The following is a 20,586-nucleotide window of genomic DNA, read 5'->3' as shown; positions in this document are numbered from 1 at the left end:
CCCCGCATCGGGCTCCCTTCCCTGCTCAGCCAGAAGCCTGCTTCTTCCTCTCCCACTCCCCCTGCTTGTGTTCCCTCTCATGCTGTCTCTCTCTCTCTCTCTCCCTGTCAATTAAATAAATAAATAAAATCTTTAAAAAAAAATTTGAAAAAAAAATTAAAAGTAATAAAAAAATAAATAATTATTTTCCAATGGCCAAAGCTAAAACAATTTGAGGAAGAAAATAAAGAATTGTTGGTTTATAAATCAAAGTATAAACTAAATAGCCATAGTTCAATAATGACATGCATAAAATATTACATTAATAAATAAATGGGGGATAAGAGACAAATCTCCCATGTAAGAGAATTCCAAATAATTTATGCAGGTACTCCCCTTCAAGGAGGCTGACTGTAACTTCCCACTCAAAGCATGAGCTATGCATAGTGACTTTCTTCCCATGATTACAGTATGGAAAGTGGGTGGAAAAAAGTAACTCAAGAGTGAAGAAAACACTAGCTCAGCCAAGTGACGAACATCAACATCAATGGTAATGGATCCTGTTGATACTATGTACTCTTGATATGATGTGATAAAAACAGTGCTTCACTTCTATGGCATTCTTCTCCAAAACCTAAAACCCCAGTCTAATCATCTGAAAAACATCAGACAAATCCAAAGAGAGGGACATTATTAAAACTGCCAATACCATCAAAAACAAAGAATGTGTAAGAAAATGTCATAGAGAAGAGAATCCTAAAGAGACGTGACAAATGAATGTAAAGTGGTATCCTTGATGGAATCCTGAAACAGAAAAAGGACATTAGGTAAAAAACTAAGGAATGTGAATTAAGTATGGACTTTAGTTAATAATGTATCAATATTGGTTCACTAACTATTGTACCATATTAATGTAAAGGATGTTAATAATCAGGAAACTTTGTATGAGTGTATAGGGATTCTGTAGTCTTCAATTTTTCTTTATTTTTTTTTATTCTTGTGTTAATCCCCATACATTACATCATTAGTTTTAGATGAAGTGTTCCATGATTCATTGTTTGTGCATAACACCCAGTGCTCCATGCAGAATGTGCCCTCCTCAATACCCACCACCAGGCTAACCCATCCTCCCACCCCCCCTCCCCTCTAGAACCCTCAGTTTGTTTCTCAGAGTCCATCATCTCTCATGATTCGTCTACCCCTCTGATTTCCCCCGCTTCATTCCTCCCCTCCCGCTACCTTCTTCTTCTTCTTTTTTTTTTTCTTAACATATATTGCATTATTTGTTTCAGAGGTAAAAAACACATTATCTATTGAAAATTAAAACCAAAAAATGAGTATTATAGGGGCATAGACTGGAATGCAAAGAAATATGAAAAATGGAAAAATTTATCTTTAAAATAACTGTGGATGTGAGTATTCCACATGTAGATCAATGTTTGGATATGATAAATAGTTGCCTTTGCAACTCTGCAAGTCTTCATATTTTGCTTCTCCAGAGATAAAAATACATGTTCTTATATCACATCCAGTTCCTGAGCTCATCTCCTGCTCATAATACAATGGTAAAGACAACCAACAATTATCAATCTGCCCTGTTAACTTCACTTTTCTGATCTCTTCCCCTAGAGCAGTGGTTTGGTTCTTAACCACAGGCAGTTTTGCTTTCTGAAGTATATCTGACAATGTCTGGGGACATTTTTGGCTTTCACATCTGAAGGAGTGCTACTAGCATCTAGTGGGTAGAGGCCACATTTGCTGCTAAACATCCTGTGATGCAAATGACAACCCCTGACAAAGAATTATACAACCCCGAAATGTCAATAGCACTGAGATGGAGAAACCCTGCCCTAGATTTACAAGTCTGCCTCCCAAGTTACTTCAGATCAGAGTTTTACCAAATATTTGCCATTACATAATACAGATCACCAATTTTCCAGTCTTCATTTCACCAAATAGACAAATGTCACATTTTAGAGTTTTGTTAGTGCAGCACTCCTATTTCAAGACCAAATTCAGCATCAGTCTGGGTGTACTAGATTATGCTGAAATAATAAAGATCCACAAAATCATTTTTTAAGGTTTTATTTTTAATCATATTACATGTCCATTTGATGGGTTAGAGACCCTTCACAACTCAAGACAAAGCTGATAAAATCTCTATCATTAAGAACTCCACTATTTATGGTAGCAGGAAGAGCAGAAAGAACCAAAAATCTACCATCTATAAAATACTTCAACTCAAATTCACCTTCTCTCATAGTTTTTTGGAAAGAACTAGCCCTTTAATACCCACACAACTGTTAGATGTGCAGAGACCTATAACCTTACCATATGTCTGGAAGTACATAATAATCAAATAGGATTAAATATCTACCATTTTGCATGGTTATTAGGAGGATCATCTAAATATTCTGTTCTGTTTTATGAATACAATATTGTGCTTACATGCTTTTAAATATTGCCATATACTCTTCAGATCATTACTTTTGTCATGATATTTGGTGAAATGGACTAACACCACCTCAAGAGTTACTCCTCAGTTTGAGGTGTTTATAGTGATTCCACTTTTTGTTGGTTTACATGATGTTTGGATATCAGAATCAGCCAGGTCATCCTGCAGTGACAATGTCCCAACATCAGTAAGTTAATGTAACAAAAGTTTATTTCTTCTCATACTACATTATCAACATAGGCTGTGAGCTGTACTCTGTATGTCTCTCCCTCCAGGACTCAGGCTGATTGAGCAAAATCTATCTGGAGTATCTGAAATATTGCTGGTTGCCTTTTAAATAAGAGAGAGACAGAGACACAGAGAGAACTCTGGAAGATAAATAAAATCTGAAAACAAGAAATGATTACAACTAATTAATCTTTTGATTCTATGCAAGAAAAAAAAAAAAAAAGACTGAGAGACTGAAAAGTCCGGTATTACCATGTCACCCAGGAGAAGGAAAGCTATCAATATTTGGTAAACAGAAATAACCACCAAAATGCTGAGACTTTGATGTTCATCAACATTTTTTTCTAGCATACTCTTCAATTCAGCGTGGAAATAAATATGTGAAACCACAATAGAATTTGAGCTAAAGTAACAAGGGGGAAATCTGGTATATTTGTTATCCATGGTTGCATAATAAATCACCCCAAAAGTTAGCAGCTTAAAACAACAAAAGTATATTATCTCACATGGTTTCTAAGGATCAATAATATGGGCATACTTAACTGAGTGTTTCTGAAGCAGTCTCCAATGAAATTGTATTCAAGCTGTCAGATGGACATACAGTATCTGAAAATATTATTAGGGCTGGAGGATCTATTCCAAGCACACTCATGTGGCTGATGACAGGAAACTCAGTTCTCTCCCAGAGGGCTATGCATAGGGCTGCTCTCCCTAAGGCTGATCATGACTTGGCTTCCCCCAGAACTAGTGATACCAAAGAAAGAACAAGAGTACCCAAGATAGAATCTATAATATCTTGTATACATGCATCTCAAATGACATATCATCACTTTTTCGTAATTCTATTGATCACACAGACCAGCCATTGTAAAGTGTGGGTGGGAGAGGGAGATCACAAAGGTGTGAATGCCAGAAGGTGGAAATCATGAGGGAGCCATCTCGGAGGCTGTCTGCTATAGTCCATCCTCTGGTTTTCAATGATTCATTATCTCTTCCACATGCAATACACATAAACACCTTCTCAAGACCTCTAAGTATCTCAACCCATGACCCATAATAATCAACTCATAATCTAGAATCTCATCATCCAAATCTTGTCTAAGTGTGAAGAGAAAATTATCTGTCTCATACACCCAACATACCATGTTGAGACAGGCAAAGAATAAATACTATGGACATTCCTTCTCAAAGAAGGAAAATAATTGGCACACAATGGTTATTAGTACGGACCAATTCTGAAATTCATCCAAACAAATACTGGAAGTTACTTGATTGAAACTCAGTCCTATTCCTGTCTGGAAACGACTTTCCACGTCTCCTGGCTCTGCTCACAAGGTCCTCACTTCCACATTCCAATCACCCTTTCCATTACATAAAAGGTAGCATGAGTTTTCTTCTTAGTTTTTATCAACCTGCTTCCTATTTGTAAAAGTTCAGAGGTGCAAAAGTCTCTTTTCATTTTATACTTCCTTTTTTATTCCAAGCTACCAATGTTTCAATCCTTTCAAGCCAAGCTAGCAGTATTTCTGCTGATATAATTTATTAAAAATATTGTGATATTCTGTGAATGTTATTAAATTTCAGCCAACCACACAAATCTGTTTGAGATAAGCCCTTCTCTTTGGGCTTTTGCTGAGATGACTAAGGAACAACAACCTTAAGCTTAAGAAGTCCTATTTTGTGATTGAGAGAATCTGAGGAATACCCTTTTACAGTGTTTTGTATAAGCAAGATCTCAAAAAATGATGTTACAATCATACCTTAAGCTTCATCTTTAGACCATGCTTTCCTAAGAGTTCGCTGGATTTGCTCTTTTCTTGGAAACCATTCCTTAATTTTAGTTTTCTTTGCCATCTGAAAAAGCTATAATCCAGCAAGTCCAAGTTTTTTTTTTTTTTTAATCTAATAGTCCTCCCATTAGCTTATCTTTCTTCTTTTGCATTTTACTATAATCAGCAAGAGAAAAACAGGGGGTATTTTTAACCCTGCAGTTATAAATTTCTTTAGCTATATTATCCAGTTGATTTGGGCACATTGTCTAATTTGCACATTACTATAGGCAAAAGGTTGATAAACTTTCTGCCACTACATAACAAGGATCTCTTTTCTCCCAATCTCCAGTAGTATTTTCTCACTTTAAGACCTCACCAGCAGGCTCCTCAGAATTCAGAATTTTATAAAGAGTGTATTCAATGCAGAGTCCAAAATTCCATAAATAGTGTGTTCAAGGCATTTAATCATTTAACTTGTATTATTATTAAAATCCTTATGGTTTTTCCCAGTTCTACTCACTGCCTGATTCCATCAGTCCTACATAATAGGTTTTTGTTAAGTCAGTACTCAAAATTGCCTTCAAACTTAGTAGATTAAAATAACAAATACCTATTACTTTATATAGTGTCTGAGATGCAGAATTGAGAGCATGCTGTCCTGGGTTGCCCTGGCTCAGTGTCTCTTAAAAGGCTGCAGTCAAGCTATTAGCTATGTATATGATCTCTAAAAACATGACTGGCCCTAAAGGATCCATTCCAAGCACACACACTTGTTTGTTGGCAAAAAAGTTGCAGTTCTTCACTGGTTGGGTCATTCCATAAAGTTGTCCATGAGCTGGCTTCCTCTAGAACAAGTGCAGAAAGAGAGAGAGAAAGAAGAAAGTAATAATATTTTTATAACCTAATCTTGACGTGACATACCACTACTTTTTTGTATTCTGTTGGTCACACAAAAAAAACCCAGGCACAAGTGGGCAGGGACTACCCAAGTAAATGTAATGACAGAAGTTAGAATCATTGCAGGCCATCTTTGGAGGTTATCTCAGCCATATATGTGAGTTCCCATGAAGATAGAATAGTAGATTTTGTTGTAAGAAGAAATAGTTCACTTTTATTATTTTTTTTCTTCATTACAAAGCAGAGTCAGTCAAGAATGAATAAAGCAAGACAGTCACTAGAGTTTTGTGGGAAGGTTTGAATACGTGGGAGACTCTTAGAGAATGGGAATAAAATAAAATAAGAATATCTGTAGCTCTGCCACTGCCACTTATTCTTAGCAATAAACTTAAAGTACGTAATGTGTTTTTGTCTAGTAACGTTCTATTGCTTATTGGTAGTCTCAGTGTAAATGAACTGTTGATGTTTAAACAAGATGGGGCTTTGCAACAAAAGTGCTATAAATAAAAAGAATTTTTTTTAAGTTGTAGGAAACCAAAAGTGTTTGACAACAAACTTTTTCTTTCAAGTAGTTTACTTTTGCTACTCCCTAATATTTACGCATCACATATACTCTTTGATTGTATTTAACAGTTTCTTGTCTTCAGGAATGTATTAATGCTTTTTCAAAGAAAGAATTGTTGATATGTGAGTTATTAAGATGTATTTACTATTATGCTTTGAGGAATTGTTTTTGAGAAATAGTTTTCTTAAGAAAAAATAAATAAATTTAAATAAAAATTTATTTTAAGAGATGACAAAAAAGGGACTAGGTCTCAAAATAATTGTGACACAAAGTTGGTTAATGTACACTTTAAGCTATGTATGCATACTGAGCACAGCTGTCTTTATATTCTGCTTGTCATAGAACTGAGATTAGAAACAACAAAATCTTCATTATTTCCATTTAATCTACCATTTATAAATGTATCACAAATTCAAAAATCTTACCTTATTAATTTCCCTTAAGTCTATTTTTGACACTGATAAATGCTTGTGTATTGGGAATAAAAAATTATTACTAAGGTTAAAAATTTTGGTATAATGAAATTATATCCCACCACTTAGTAAACTGTCTAACCAAACTTGAGAAGATCTCAGAGAAAAAATAGATTTTTATATTACCTTATTTCATATATGAATGAGGAAGAGATTATCACTAGTCCTCATACTGAAGGAAACTGTCTTTTCTTAATTGACTCCACAAGGACAAATTATTTTTAACAAATACTTAAATTTAAAAGTGATTCAGTAGAAAAAAGAATCATGTTCAATCATATTTTTTTAGAGAAAAATTTTTATAAGCAATTCAGGCGAGAATAGAATGTCTTAGTCTCTCATTTGCTAAATATAAGCAAAAGAAACATATTACTTAAGCTATTTGGAGGACAAACATTGCTATATTCTAAGTTATTCTCTTTCCTTTTAAAAAAATAACATTTTTAAATTATAAAAACCATTTAGTAATGAAGAAAGAAGTTGTATCAGTAAAATATCTATTTTTCATATTCTATTTTCTGTTTTATAAATCTTTTCTATTTTAAAAAATAAGAAAAATAATGACTTTTAGATCCTTGTATTTATCAAATAAATTGTATAAAGAGCATATTAGTTACATAATTGTTATAATTGGAGGGAGAATTCTGGTTAGGCCAGTTCTTTATTCAGACTTATTTTTGTGTGGATATGGGAGAACTTATGATTAACTGATTCATTTCCTGCTTTTCTTCTTTTTTAATGTCAGCATTTAATATTATAGATTTCTCTTTAAATATTCCTCTTTCTGTATAACACAAAAAGTGTTTTTATTATCATTCAGTCCTAATTATTTCTAATTTTCATCACGATTAATTATTTGGCACATGTGTTATAAAGAAGTGTGGATTTATCCTTCCAACACTAAGGGGATTTTCAGTTATATTTTTATTATTTAATTGTAGTTTACTTGCATTGTGGCCAGCAAATTGGTCTCAATTTTGGGGGGAATTTTTTAGGTTCCAATACATAGTCAATTTTTAAATGTTACATGTTGGTTTAGAAAGAATATGTATTCTCCAGTTCTAGGATAAGGTGACAGAGATGGACAGATGCTAGAAATATAGATACATGGATACAAATATCCATAGATAGTAGGTCAATGTAGATATGGATACAGAGACAGATATGGAGAAATAGAAATAAATCTGTGCATAATACACATACACCGGATTGTTTTCAAAATGCTCTTAATATTTTCTATATTCTTACTGATTTTGAATCTGAATGTGTTAATATGTCACTTCTGAGAAGTAGTTAATTTCCTGTTTAATTCTGTCAATTTTTGCTTTATATATTTTCAGGCTATATTACAAAGTAAATACTACTATAAGATTGTTACATATTCCGGGAAAGTTGAATATTTCATAAACAGATGGATTTGTTTTTAAGATTTTATTTATTTATTTGACAGAGATAGAGAGCACAAGAAGGGGGAGTGGCAGGCAGAGGGACAGGGAGAAGCAGGCTCCCCGCTGAGCAGGAAGCTGACCAGGGGCTCGATCCCAGGACCCTGGGATCATGACCTGAGCCAAAGGCAGACACTTAACCAATTGAGCCACCCAGGTACCCCCTGACTGGATATTTTTTTAAATTTCTAGCAGTACTTTTTTTTTTTTTTTTTTTTCAAAAGGTCTATAGGTGAACAAACTTCTTTCTGGTTAGTCTTTTCCCTGTATTTTTTTCCCCATGCTTTCATTTTCAACTTTTCTTATACGATACTTCAGGCATGATTTTGTTAAATTGTGCAAAATCAGATCTTTTTCCTCATACAATTTGGTTATTTTTAGCATCTATTTGGGGAGTTAATCCATTTATACTGAATGTTGATGGATATATATGAATTCATTTCTAAAACTGTATTTTATGCTTTTTATTTAATCTACTTTGTACATTGTTTTTTGGTTTTTGTCCAATCTACTTTGTACATCTTTTTTCTCCTCTCCGTTTTTTACATTACAGAAATATGTTTCTATTCTCTGAATCCATGTTTTCCCTCCGTGCTTTATGTGAGATTCTCTTATATAGCCTCCTATCCTCATCCTTGCCCCTTAGAGAATGACTCATTAAAATCAAGGCTTTGTTTCCTGGTTCCTGAGCAAGTGGCTCATTAAAACCAAGGGGCGAGGCCAACAAAAATAAACATGGAGAGTATTGATGCCAGATCTAGAGATTTTTTTTTTAGGATCATCAGATTATCTTGTGTAGTTAATACCATTAAATTACCTGACTTGGGCAGCAAGAGGAAATACAACCCAGGCTCCATGAAATATACATGCATCCTTGGAGAAAACATAATTCCTTATAATTCTACTTAAAGACCATGTTTGCTTTTTGCAACTTATTCACTTAGATTATTTGCAATGTGCATCTAGTCTCCATAAGTGGTAGCTTACATTTTGTGCTTCTAACTCTGAATTAATGCTTTCTTGTTGAATTGTTTAGTATCCTATCAAGAAAAGAAAGAAGAGGAGCAAGATGGCAGAGGAGTAGGAGACCTAAATTTCATCTTGACACAGGAATTCACCTAGATAGCTACCAAACCATTCAGAGCACCTACAAACTCAACAGGAGATCGAAGAAAAGAACAGCAGCAATTCTATGAACAGAAAAGCAACCACTTTCTGGAAGGTATGACATGCACAGAAGTGAATCCAAGGCGATATTTGGGAAGATCAACTGCAGGGGGAGGGAGCCTCCCTCAGCCAGCTACTGGCAGGTGATACAGCAGGGGAGCACAAAATCAGAACTTTTAGAAGTCAGCTCCACTGAAGAATGTCATTCCAGTGGCTAATCAGGGGGTGGAATCCTCGCTGGGACAGTGTGATCTCAGGACCCTCAGGGTCACAGAAAGACTGGGGCTGCCTGAGTGTGGCAGAGCTCCCAGGTATTGCAGCAGGGAAGCTGGCAGCAAAGAAAAAGCCAAGGAATGGGCTCTCAGTTCGGGGTTGCCATAAACTGTGATCCCCGGCACAGTCAGGCCACTGCTCTTTGAGCAGGGACCCAACAAGCAGCAGATCTGGGGAGACTCCCCTTCCCCCACCACCCTGGGAGGAGTGGCACGGGAGTGCGTGTACTGCAGGAATCTGCTGGGTATGGAGAATACAGATGGGGTTGTGTGCCAGAGATAGAAATGCTCAGTAACAGGCCAGGTGAGCACAGAGTGCGGCCAGAGACCAGGGAGACAGGAGTGACTGATGGCTTTACTCTGAGGGCTCACAGAGGAGTGGGGCCCTAAGCTCTCGGCTCTTCCAGGACCAGAGATTGGGAGGCCGCCATTTTCATTCTCATCATCCAAAGCTGTACAGAAAGCTTTCAGGGAACAAAAGCTACTGAGAGCAAACCCAAGCAGATTACTTAGCCTGGCCCCTGGCAAGGGTGGTGCAATTCCACCTCAGGCAAAGACATTTGAGAATCACTGCAAAAGGCCCCGCCTCCAGAATATCAGCCAGAACATCCAGCCAAAACCAAGTATACCGATCAATGAGAAATGCAAAACTATAGCACTAGGGGAATACAGCACATAGAATTCACAGCATTTTTTCCCATGATTCTTTAGTCTTTCAAAGTTAATTTTTAAAATTTTCTTTATTTTTTCTTTTTCTACTTTTTAAAAAATTTTTCTTCTTTCCTTTTTCAACCAACATCTTACCAATTCCTTTTTTAAAATCCTTTTTATTTTCATTTTTACAGTCATATTTTATCACTTCATTGTATTTAACCTTATTTTTTGTTTTATATATAAGTTTTGTTTTCTTTAAAATATTGGGATACAGTTCCTTCTAACAGAACAAAATATACCCTAAATGTAGTGTAGGGCTTTGTTCTAGTATTCCACCAGATCACATTCTCTCTCTTTTTTTTTTCCTTTTTTTAATTTAATTTTTTTCTTCCATTTTTCAACCAACTTCTTATCATCTATTCCTTTTTTAAAGTCTTTTTAGGGGCACCTGGGTGGCTCATTTGTTAAGCATCTGCCTCTGGCTCAGGTCATGATCCCAGTGTCCTGGGATCGAGCCCCGCATCAGGCTCCCTGCTCGGCAGGAAGCCTGCTTCTCCCTCTCCCACTCCCCCTTCTTGTGTTCCCTCTCTCGCTGTGTCTCTATCAAATAAATCAATAAAATCTTTAAAAAAATAAAAAAATAAAGGCTTTTTAAATTTTCACCTTTACAATCATATTCCATCCCTTCATCATATTTACCCTTATTTTTGTATGTATATGTGTATACATATATATATGTATATGTGTGTGTATGTGTGTGTGTGTGTGTGTATATATATATATGTCGTTCTTTCTTTAAAATTTTGGGAGACAATTTCTTCTAACAGACCAAAATACACCCAAAATCTTGTATGGGGCTCTGTTCAATTCACCAGCCTGATCATATTCTTTTTTTTTTTTTTTTTTTTCCCTCTTTCTTTTCCCCCTGGTTTCCAGTCTCTTCGATTTGTTTAGTGTATATTTTTCTGGAGTCGTTGCTATCCTTTTAGCATTCTGTTCTCTCATTCAACTAGTCTCCTCTGGACAAAATGGTAAGATGGAAAAACTCACCTCAAAAAAAAAGAACAAGAGGTAGTATCAACTGCCAGGGACCTAATCAATATGGACATTAGTAAAATGTTGGAACTCGAGTTCAGAATGAAGATTATAAAGACACTAGCTGGGCTTGAAAAAAGCATGGAAGATACTAGAGAAACCCTTTCTGGAGAAATAAAAGAACTAATATCTAACCAAGTCAAAATCAAAAAAAGGCTATCAATGAGGTGCAATAAAAAATGGAAGCTCTAACTGCTAGGATAAATGAGGCAGAAGAGAAAATTACTGATCTAGAAGACCAAATGAGGGAGAATAAAGAAGCTGAGAAAAAGAGAGATAAACAACTACTGGATCACAAGGGCAGAATTCAAGAGATAAGTAATACCATAAGACAAAACAATATTAGGATAATTGGGATCTCAGAAGAAGAAGAAAGAGAGAGAGGGGCAGAAGGTATATTGGAGCAAATTACACCAGAGAACTTCCATAATTTCAGGGAGGAAACAGGCATTAAAATCCAGGAGGCACAGAACCCCCTCAAAATCAATAAAAATAAGTCAACACCCCAACATCTAATAGTAAAACTTACAAGTCTCAGAGACAAAGAGAAAATCCTGAAAGCAGCTCGGGACAAGAGGTCTGTCACCTACAATGGTAGAAATATTAAATTGGCAGGACACCTATCCACAGAGATCTGTCAGGCCTGAAAGGACTGGTATGATATATTCAGAGCACTAAATGAGAAAAATATGCAGCCAAGAATACTAGATCCAGCTAGGCTGTAATTGAAAATAGAAGGAGAGATAAAAAGTTTCCAGGACAAACAAAAAACTAAAAGAATTTGTGAACATCAAACCAACCCTACAAGAAATATTGAAAGGGGTCCTCTAAGCAAAAAGAGAGCCCAAAAGTAATATAGACTAGAAAGGAACAGAGAAAATACGCAGTAACAGTCACCTTACAGGCAATACAATGGCACTAAATTCATATCTTTCAATAGTTACCCTGAATGTAAACAGGCTAAATGCCCCAATCAAAAGATAAAGCGTATCAGATTGGGTAAAAAAACAAGACCCATCAATATGCTGTCTGCAAGAGACTCATTTTAGAACCAAAGACACCTCCAGATTTAAAGTGAGGGGGTGGAAAACCATTTACCATGCTAATGCACATCAAAAGAAAGCTGGGGTGGCAATCCTTATATCAGACAAATTAGATTTTAAACCAAAGACTGTAATAAGAGATAAGGAAGGACACTATATCCTACTTAAAGGGTCTATCCAACAAGAAGATCTAACAATTGTAAATATCTATGCCCCTAACATGGGAGCAGCCAATTATACAAGCCAATTAATAACATAATCAAAGAAACACATCAACAATAATACAGTAATAGTAGGGGACTTTAACACCCCCCTCACTGAAATGGACAGATCATCTAAGCAAAAGATCAACAAGGAAATAAAGGCTTTAAATGATACACTGGACCAGATGGACTTCACAGATATATTCAGAGCATTCCATCCTACAGCAACAGAATACACATTCTTCTTGAGTGCACATGGAACATTCTCCAGAATAGATCACATCCTGGGTCACAAATCAGGTCTCAACTGGTACCAAAAGATTGGGACCATTCCCTACATATTTTCAGACCACAATGCTTTGAAACTAGAACTCAATTACAGGAGGAAAGTTGGAAAGAACTCAAATACATGGAGGCGAAATAGCATCCTACTAAAGAAAGAATGGCTCAACCAGGAAATTAAAGAAGAATTAAAAAAATTCATGGAAACAAATGAAAATGAAAACACAACTGTCCAAAATCTTTGGGATACAGCAAAGGCAGACCTAAGAGGAACGTATATAGCAATACAAGCCTTTCTCAAGAAACAAGAAAGGTCTCAAATACACAACCTAAACCTCCACCTAACGGAGCTGGAGAAAGAACAGCAAATAAAGCCTAAACCCAGCAGGAAAAGAGAAATAATAAAGATCAGAGCAGAAATCAATGAAACAGAAACCAAAAGAACATAGAACAGATCAATGAAACTAGGAGCTCTTTCCTTTAACAAATTAATAAGATGGATAAACCCCTGGCCAGACTTATCAAGAAGAAATAAATAAATAAACTCACAAATAAATAAACTCACAAATGAAAGAGGAGAGATCACAACCAACACCAAAGAAATACAAAAATTATAAGAACATATTATGAGCAACTATATACCAGCAAATTAGATAATCTGGAAGAAATGGATGTATTCTTAAAGACATATAAACTACCGGGCGCCTGGGTGGCTCAGTTGGTTAAGTGACTGCCTTCGGCTCGGGTCATGATCCTGGAGTCCCGGGATCGAGTCCCACATCGGGCTCCCTGCTCGGCGGGGAGTCTGCTTCTCCCTCTGACTCTCCCCCCCTCATGCTCTCTCTCTCATTCTCTCTCTCTCTCTCAAATAAATAAATAAAATCTTTAAAAAAAAAAAAAAAAGACATATAAACTACCAAAACTGAACCAGGAAGAAATAGAAAACCTTAACAGACCCATAATCACAAGGAAATTAAAGCAGTAATCAAAACCTCCCAACAAACAAGAGCCCAGGGCCATATGGCTTCCCAGGGGAATTCTATCAAACATTTAAAGAAAATTAATACCTATTCTTCTGAAGCTATTCCAAAAAATAGAAATGGAAGGAAAACTTCCAAACTCATTTTATGAGGCCAAAATTACCTCAATCCCAAAACCAGACAAAGACCCCATCAAAAAGGAGAACTACAGACCGATATCCCTGATGAACACGGATGCAAAAATTCTCACCAAAATACTAAACAATAGAATCCAACAGTATATGAAAAGGATTATTCACCACAACCAAGTGGGATTTATTCCTGGGCTGCAAGGTTGGTTCAACAACTACAAGTCAATCAGTGTGATACAATACATTAATAAAAGAAAGAACAAAAACCATATAATCCATGCAATAGATGCAGAAAAAGCATTTGACAAAGTACAGCATCCTTTCTTGATTAAAACTCTTCAGAGTACAGGGATAGAGGGTACATACCTCAATATCATAAAAGCCACCTATGAAAAACACACAGCGAATAACATACTCAATGGGGAAAAACTGAAAGCTTTTCCCATAAGGTCAGGAACGCGGCAGGGATGTCCACTATCACCACTGCTATTCAACAGAGTACTAGAAGTCCTAGCTTCACCAATCAGACAACAAAAAAATAAAGGCATCCAAATTGGCAAAGAAGAAGTCAAACTCTCACTTTTTGCAGATGGTATGATACTTTATGTGGAAAACCCAAAAGACTCCACCCCAAAACTCCTAGAACTCATATAGAAATTCAGTAAAGTGGCAGGATATAAAATCAATGCACAGAAAACAGTTGCATTTCTATACACCAACAACAAGACAGAAGGAAGAGAAACTAAGGAGTCGATCCCATTTACAATTGCACTCAAAACTATAAGATACCTAGGAATAAAGCTAACCAAAGAGGCAAAGAATCTGTACTCAGAAAACTATAAAATACTCATGAAAGAAATTGAGGAAGACACAAAGAAATGGAAAAATGTTCCATGCTTACAGATTGGAAGAACAAATATTGTGAAGATGTCAATGCTACCTAGAGCAATCTACACGTTCAATGCAATCCCTATCAAAATACCATCCACTTTTTTCAAAGAAATGGAACAAATAATCCTAAAATTTGATGGAACCAGAAAAGACCCCGCATAGCCAGAGGAATGTTGAAAAAGAAATGCAAAGCTGGTGGCATCACAATTCCGGACTTCAAGCTCTATTACAAAGCTGTCATCATCAAGACAGTATGGTACTAACACAAAAACAGATACATAGATCAATGGAATAGAATAGAGAGCCCAGAAATGGACCCTCAACTCTACAGTCAACTAATATTTGACAAAGCAGGAAAAAATATGCAGTGGAACAAAGACAGTCTCTTCAATAAATGGTGTTGGGAAAATTGGACAGCCAAACGCAGAAGAATGAAACTGGACCATTTCCTTACACCACACACAAAAATAGACTCCAAATGGTTGGAAGACTTAAATATGAGACAGGAATCCATCATAATCCTAGAGGAGAACACAGACAGCAACCTCTTTGACCTCAGCCGCAACTTCTTCCTAGAAATATTGCCAAAGGCCAGGGAAGCAAGGGCAAAAATGAACTATTGGGACTTCATCAAGATAAAACACTTTTGCACAGCCAAAGAAACAGTCAACAAAACCCAAAGACAACCGACAGAATGGGAGAAGATATTTGCAAATGACATATCAGATAAAGGGCTAGTATCCAAAATCTATAAAGAACCTATCAAACTCAACACACAAAGAACAAAGAAACCAATCAAGAAATGGGCAGAAGACATGAACAGACATTTCTGCAAAGACATCCAAATGGCCAATAGACACATGAAAATGTGCTCAACATCACTTGGCATCAGGGAAATACAAATCAAAACCTCAGTGAGTTACCACCTCACACCAGTCAGAATGGCTAAAATTAACAAGTCAGGAAATGACAGATGTTAGCGGGGATGCAGAGAGCAGAGAAAGGGGAACCCTCCTACACTGTTGGTGGGAATGCAAGCTGGTGCAGCCACTCTGGAAAACAGTATGGAGCTTCCTCCAAAAGTTCAAAATAGTGCTACCCTATGACCCAGCAATTGCACTACTAGGGATTTACCCCAAAGATATAAAAGTAGTGATCCAAAAGGGCATGTGCACCCCAATGTTTATAGCAGCAATGTCCACAATAGCCAAACTATGGGAAGATCCAAGATGTCCATCAACAGATGACAGGATAAAGAAGATGTGGTATATATATACAATGGAATATTATGCAACCATCAAAAAATGAAATCTTGCTATTTGCAGTGACATGGGCGGAACTACAGGGTATTATGCTAAGCAAAATAAGTCAATCAGAGAAAGACAAGTATCATATGATCTCACTGATATGAGGAATTTGAGATACAAGACAGAGGTTCATAGGGGAAGGGAGAGGAAAATGAAATAAGATGAAACCAGAGAGGGAGACAAACCACACGAGACTCTTAATCTCAGGAAACAAATTGAGGGTTGCTGGAGTAGAGGGGAGTGGGAAGGATGGGATGGCTGGGTGATGGACACTGGGAAGGGTATGAGCGCTGTGAATTGTGTCAGACTGTTGAATCGCAGATCTGTACCTCTGAAACAAATGATACATTATATGTTAATTAAAAAAAAAGAAAAGAAAAGAGAAACCTCTCTAGGTATTTCAAGCAAGAGACACATATTGCAGGGAATTAGATAAGGGACTAGAGGAGAAAAAGGGAAAAGAAAAAAATTCATGAGGGAATGGAGAGCAAAAGGGGGAAAAGATCTAGAAGCTGCTTCCTCCTTCAGGCTGGAAGCAATAAGCCTGCATGTGTCACTGAAATGCCAGAAGTGATGCCTTTGCTCCTGCTGCATTTAAAACCGGATTGCTGTCAATTCAGAAGCCTTCAGTCTTATTGATGTTCTTGGAATTACCCCTGATCCTGAGGGAACATGGATCGTATCTTCAGTCACCTGCTGCTACTACTGCTGGCAATCACTGATAGAAGCAGAATATAAATAGCTTCTGCCTTCTTTCTGCCTTTCAATCTTTCATCTGTACACTCTCACTGGCACAAGCCAATCAGGAGTCAGGTGATAAGTAACTCTGGAAAGTGTATTTTGCAGGCTTCTAGCTCCAATGAAGAAGAGAATACAGATGGGGCCCAGCGAGCTGCAGAACCATGGCAAGATCCCCTGGGCAGGAGCATCATGGGTGCACACCATAGGAGTCTGCAAGGTTTGGAGACTTGAAACAGGATTACGTGCCTGAGATAGAAACACTCGGTCAAAGACTGGGTGAGCACAGAGTGCAGATGGAGACCAGGGAGACTGGAGTAATTGACTGCTTTCCCCTGAGGGCACACTGAGGAGCGGGGCACCAGGCTCTCAGTTCTGGGGCTGGAGATTGAGAGGCCACTGTGTTCATTCTCGTCTTCTAAAGCTGTGTGGAGAGCCTTCAGGGAACAAGAGCCACATAGAGCAATCCAGAGCAGCTTACATAGGCTGGCTGCCTGGCAAGGACGGTGCAGTTCTGCCTGGCACAAAGACACCTGAAAATCAGCACAACAGGCCACTCCCCCAGAAGATCAGAAAGAACATCCAGCTAAGACCAAATTTCTGATCATGGAGAACTGCAAAACTCCAGCACTAAGGGAAAATAGTATATAGAATTCATGGTTGTTTTCCCACCATTCTTTAGTCTTTCAATCTTAATTTTTTCTTCTCATTCCTTTTTCAACCATTTTCTTACTTTATCAACTCTTTTATAAATCTTTTTTAATTTTCATTTTTACAGTTACATTCCTGCAGATCAAAAGTGAGGGAGTGGAAAACCATTTATCATGCTAATGGATATCAAAAGAAAGCTGGGTGGCAATCCTTATATTACACAAATTAGATTTTAATCCAAAGACTATAAGGAGAGACAAGGAAGGACACTATATCATAATTAAAGGGTCTATCCAACAAGATCTAAGAATTGTATATATTTATACCCCTAACATGGGAGCAGCCAATTATATAAACCAATTAATAACAAGCTTAAAGAAACTCATTGATAATAATACAATAATAGTAGGGGACTTTAACACCCCACTTACTGCAATGGACAGATCATCTAAGCAGAAGATCAACAAGGAAACAAGGGCTTTGAATGACACACTGGACCAGATGGACTTCACAGATATATTCAGAGCACTCCATCCTACAGCAACAGAATACACATTCTTCATGAGTGCACATGGAACATTCTCCAGAATAGATCACATACTGGGTCACAAATGAGGTCTCAACTGGTACCAAAAGACTGGGATCATTCCCTGCATATTTTAGTACACAGTACTTTGAAACTGGAACTCAATCACAGAGGAAAGTCAGAAAGATCTCAATTACACGGAGGCAAAGAACATCCTACTACACAGCCTAAACTTACACCTAAAGAGCTGGAGAATGAACAGCAAATAAAGCCTAAACCCAGCAGGAGAAGAGAATTAATAAAGATTTGAGCAGAAATTAATGAAACAGAAGCCAAAAGAACAGTAGAACAGCTCAACGAAACTAGGAAATGGTTCTTTGAAAGAATTAATAAGATTCATAAAACCATGGCTAGACTTATCAAAAAGAAAAGAGAAAGGACCTAAATAAATAAAACCATGAATGAAAGAGGAGAGATCACAACCCACACCGAAGAAATACAAACGATTATAAGAACATTTTATGAAAACCTAAAAGACTCCACCCCAAAATTATTAAAACTTACACAGGAATTCAGTAAAGTGGCAGGATATAAAATCAATGCACAGAAATCAGTGGCATTCCTATACACTAAGAATGAGACAAAAGAAAGAGAAATTAAGAAGTTGATCCCATTTACAATTGCACCAAAAACTGTAAGATACCTAGGAATAAACCTAACCAAAGAGATAAAGGATCTGTACTCTGAAAACTATAGAACACTCATGAAAGAAATTGAGGAAGACACAAAGAAATGCAAAAACATTCCATGCTCATGGATTGGAAGAACAAATATTGTTAAAATGTTTATGCTACCTAGAGCAACCTATACATTCAGTGCAATCCTTATTAAAATACTATCAGCTTTTTTCAAAGAAATGGAACAAATAATCATAAAATTTGTATGGAACCAGAAAAGACCCCAAATAGCCAGAGGAATGTTGAAAAAGAAAAGCAAAGCTGGTGGCATCACAATGCCAGACTTCCAGCTCTATTACAAAGCTTTAATCATCAAGACAGTATGGTACTGGCACAAAAACAGACACATAGATCAATGGAACAGAATAGAGAATCCAGAAATGGAGCACAACTCTATGGTCAACTAATCTTCAACAAAGCAGGAAGGAATACCCAATGGAAAAAGACAGTCTCTTCAACAAATGGTGTTGGGAAAATTGTACAGCCACATGCAGAAGAATGAAACGGGACTATTTCCTACACCATATACAAAAATAGATTCGAAGTGAATGAAAGACCTAAATGTGAGACAGCAATCCATCAAAATCCTAGAGAACACAGGCAGCAACCTCTGTGACCTCAGCTGTAGCATCTTCTTCCTAGACACGTTTCCAAAGGCAAGGAAACAAAGGCAAAAATGAACTATTGGGACTTCATCAAGATAAAAAGCTTTTGCACAGGAAAGGAAACAGTCGACAAAACCAAAGGACAACCTACAGAATGGGAGAAGATATTTGCAAATGACATATCAGATAAAGGGCTAGTATCCAAAATCTATAAAGAACTTACCAAATTCAACACACAAAGAACAAATAATCCGATCAAGAAATAGGCAGAAGACGTGAACAGACATTTTTCCAAAGAAGACATCCAAATGGCCAACAGACACATGAAAAAATGTTCCACATCACTTGGCATCAGGAGAATACAAATCAAAATCACAATGAGATACCACTTCACATCTGTGTGTTCTTGGAGTTTTGCTAAACATAGCCTAAGGGACAATGCATACATCTCTTGGATCATATGGTAGCTGTTTGGGCTAAGAGAGCTTCACGGTATTCCTAAGGCAGAGTGGTCATGCAGGCCTCGGCATTCCAGAGGCCTATGCCCTTCTCTGAAACCTTCCCTCGCCCCCAGAGACCTGTTACATTTTAGCAAGCCAGGTATTATGGCTGATTTCATGCTCTACATTAACCCCAACAATTCAGAGCTGTTCCAATATGTTATATAAGATGTACAGTTTTCAACAAAACAAATTAAAACACATGCAAATAAATAGTAACATATGACTCAGAAAAGCCCCAAAACAATCTTGAAAAAGAACAAAGTTGACAACTCATACTTCCCATTTTCAAAACTTACTACAAAGTTACAGTAAGCAAGACTTTGTGGTACTGCAGAAGAATAGACATACAGGTTAATGGAACAGAACTGAGGGAGACCAGAAATAAAAACTCTCACATTTATAGTCAATTGATTACAAGAAGGATGCCAAGATCATTCAGTGGGTAAAGAATATGATTTTCAACAAGTGGATGCATGACATTGGATATCCGCATGCAAAAGAATGAAGATGGCTCCCTATCACAATCCATATACAAATGTTAAAATGGATCAGAGATCTAAATGTAAGTGCTAAAAAATATAAAACTCATAGGACAAAACATAGCAGTAAATTTTTGTGACTTTGAATCCAACAATGACATGATAATCTTAGATATGACCCAAAAAAGAAAAGTTAACCAAAAAAATAGGCAAATAGGACTTTATCAAAATTTTAAAGTTTTGCACTTTAAAGCACACTATCAAGAAAGTATAAAGACAACCCACTGGATGGGAGAAAATATTTGCTCCACTGAAATTAAAAAAAAGGGGGGGGCACTTTATAAAATGAAAAGAAAATGAAGTGAAAAGTGTAAAAAGCCTCTAAAAGGTAATATTTTTTTCACAGAAGTACAACATAGGTTAATTTGAAATCTGTACATATAAATGACAAGGTTGGTATCATGCTTCAGTAGAGAGAACTAGAAAATGTAAAAAAAAAAAAAAAAAA

At 36.7% G+C, this 20,586-nt stretch overlaps 1 long non-coding RNA gene across 3 annotated transcripts in view; it reads right to left on the bottom strand.

Moving 5' to 3' along the window:
* Positions 1-2,090: 2,090 nt before the first annotated feature.
* The window catches only part of LOC118012241, a 344,578-nt gene continuing 326,082 nt past the window's right edge, over positions 2,091-20,586 (bottom strand). For all 3 annotated transcript variants that reach the window (XR_004679649.1, XR_004679650.1, XR_004679648.1), the window contains exon 3: positions 2,091-5,279. This is a non-coding gene — a long non-coding RNA (uncharacterized LOC118012241). The remainder of the gene's footprint in view (positions 5,280-20,586) is intronic.

Source organism: Mirounga leonina, unplaced genomic scaffold, assembly GCF_011800145.1.
Source record: "Mirounga leonina isolate KUSES-001 unplaced genomic scaffold, KU_Mleo_1.0 Mir_151, whole genome shotgun sequence".
NCBI classification, from domain to species: Eukaryota; Metazoa; Chordata; class Mammalia; order Carnivora; family Phocidae; genus Mirounga; species Mirounga leonina.
This window is presented reverse-complemented; position numbering and strand designations above follow the sequence as displayed.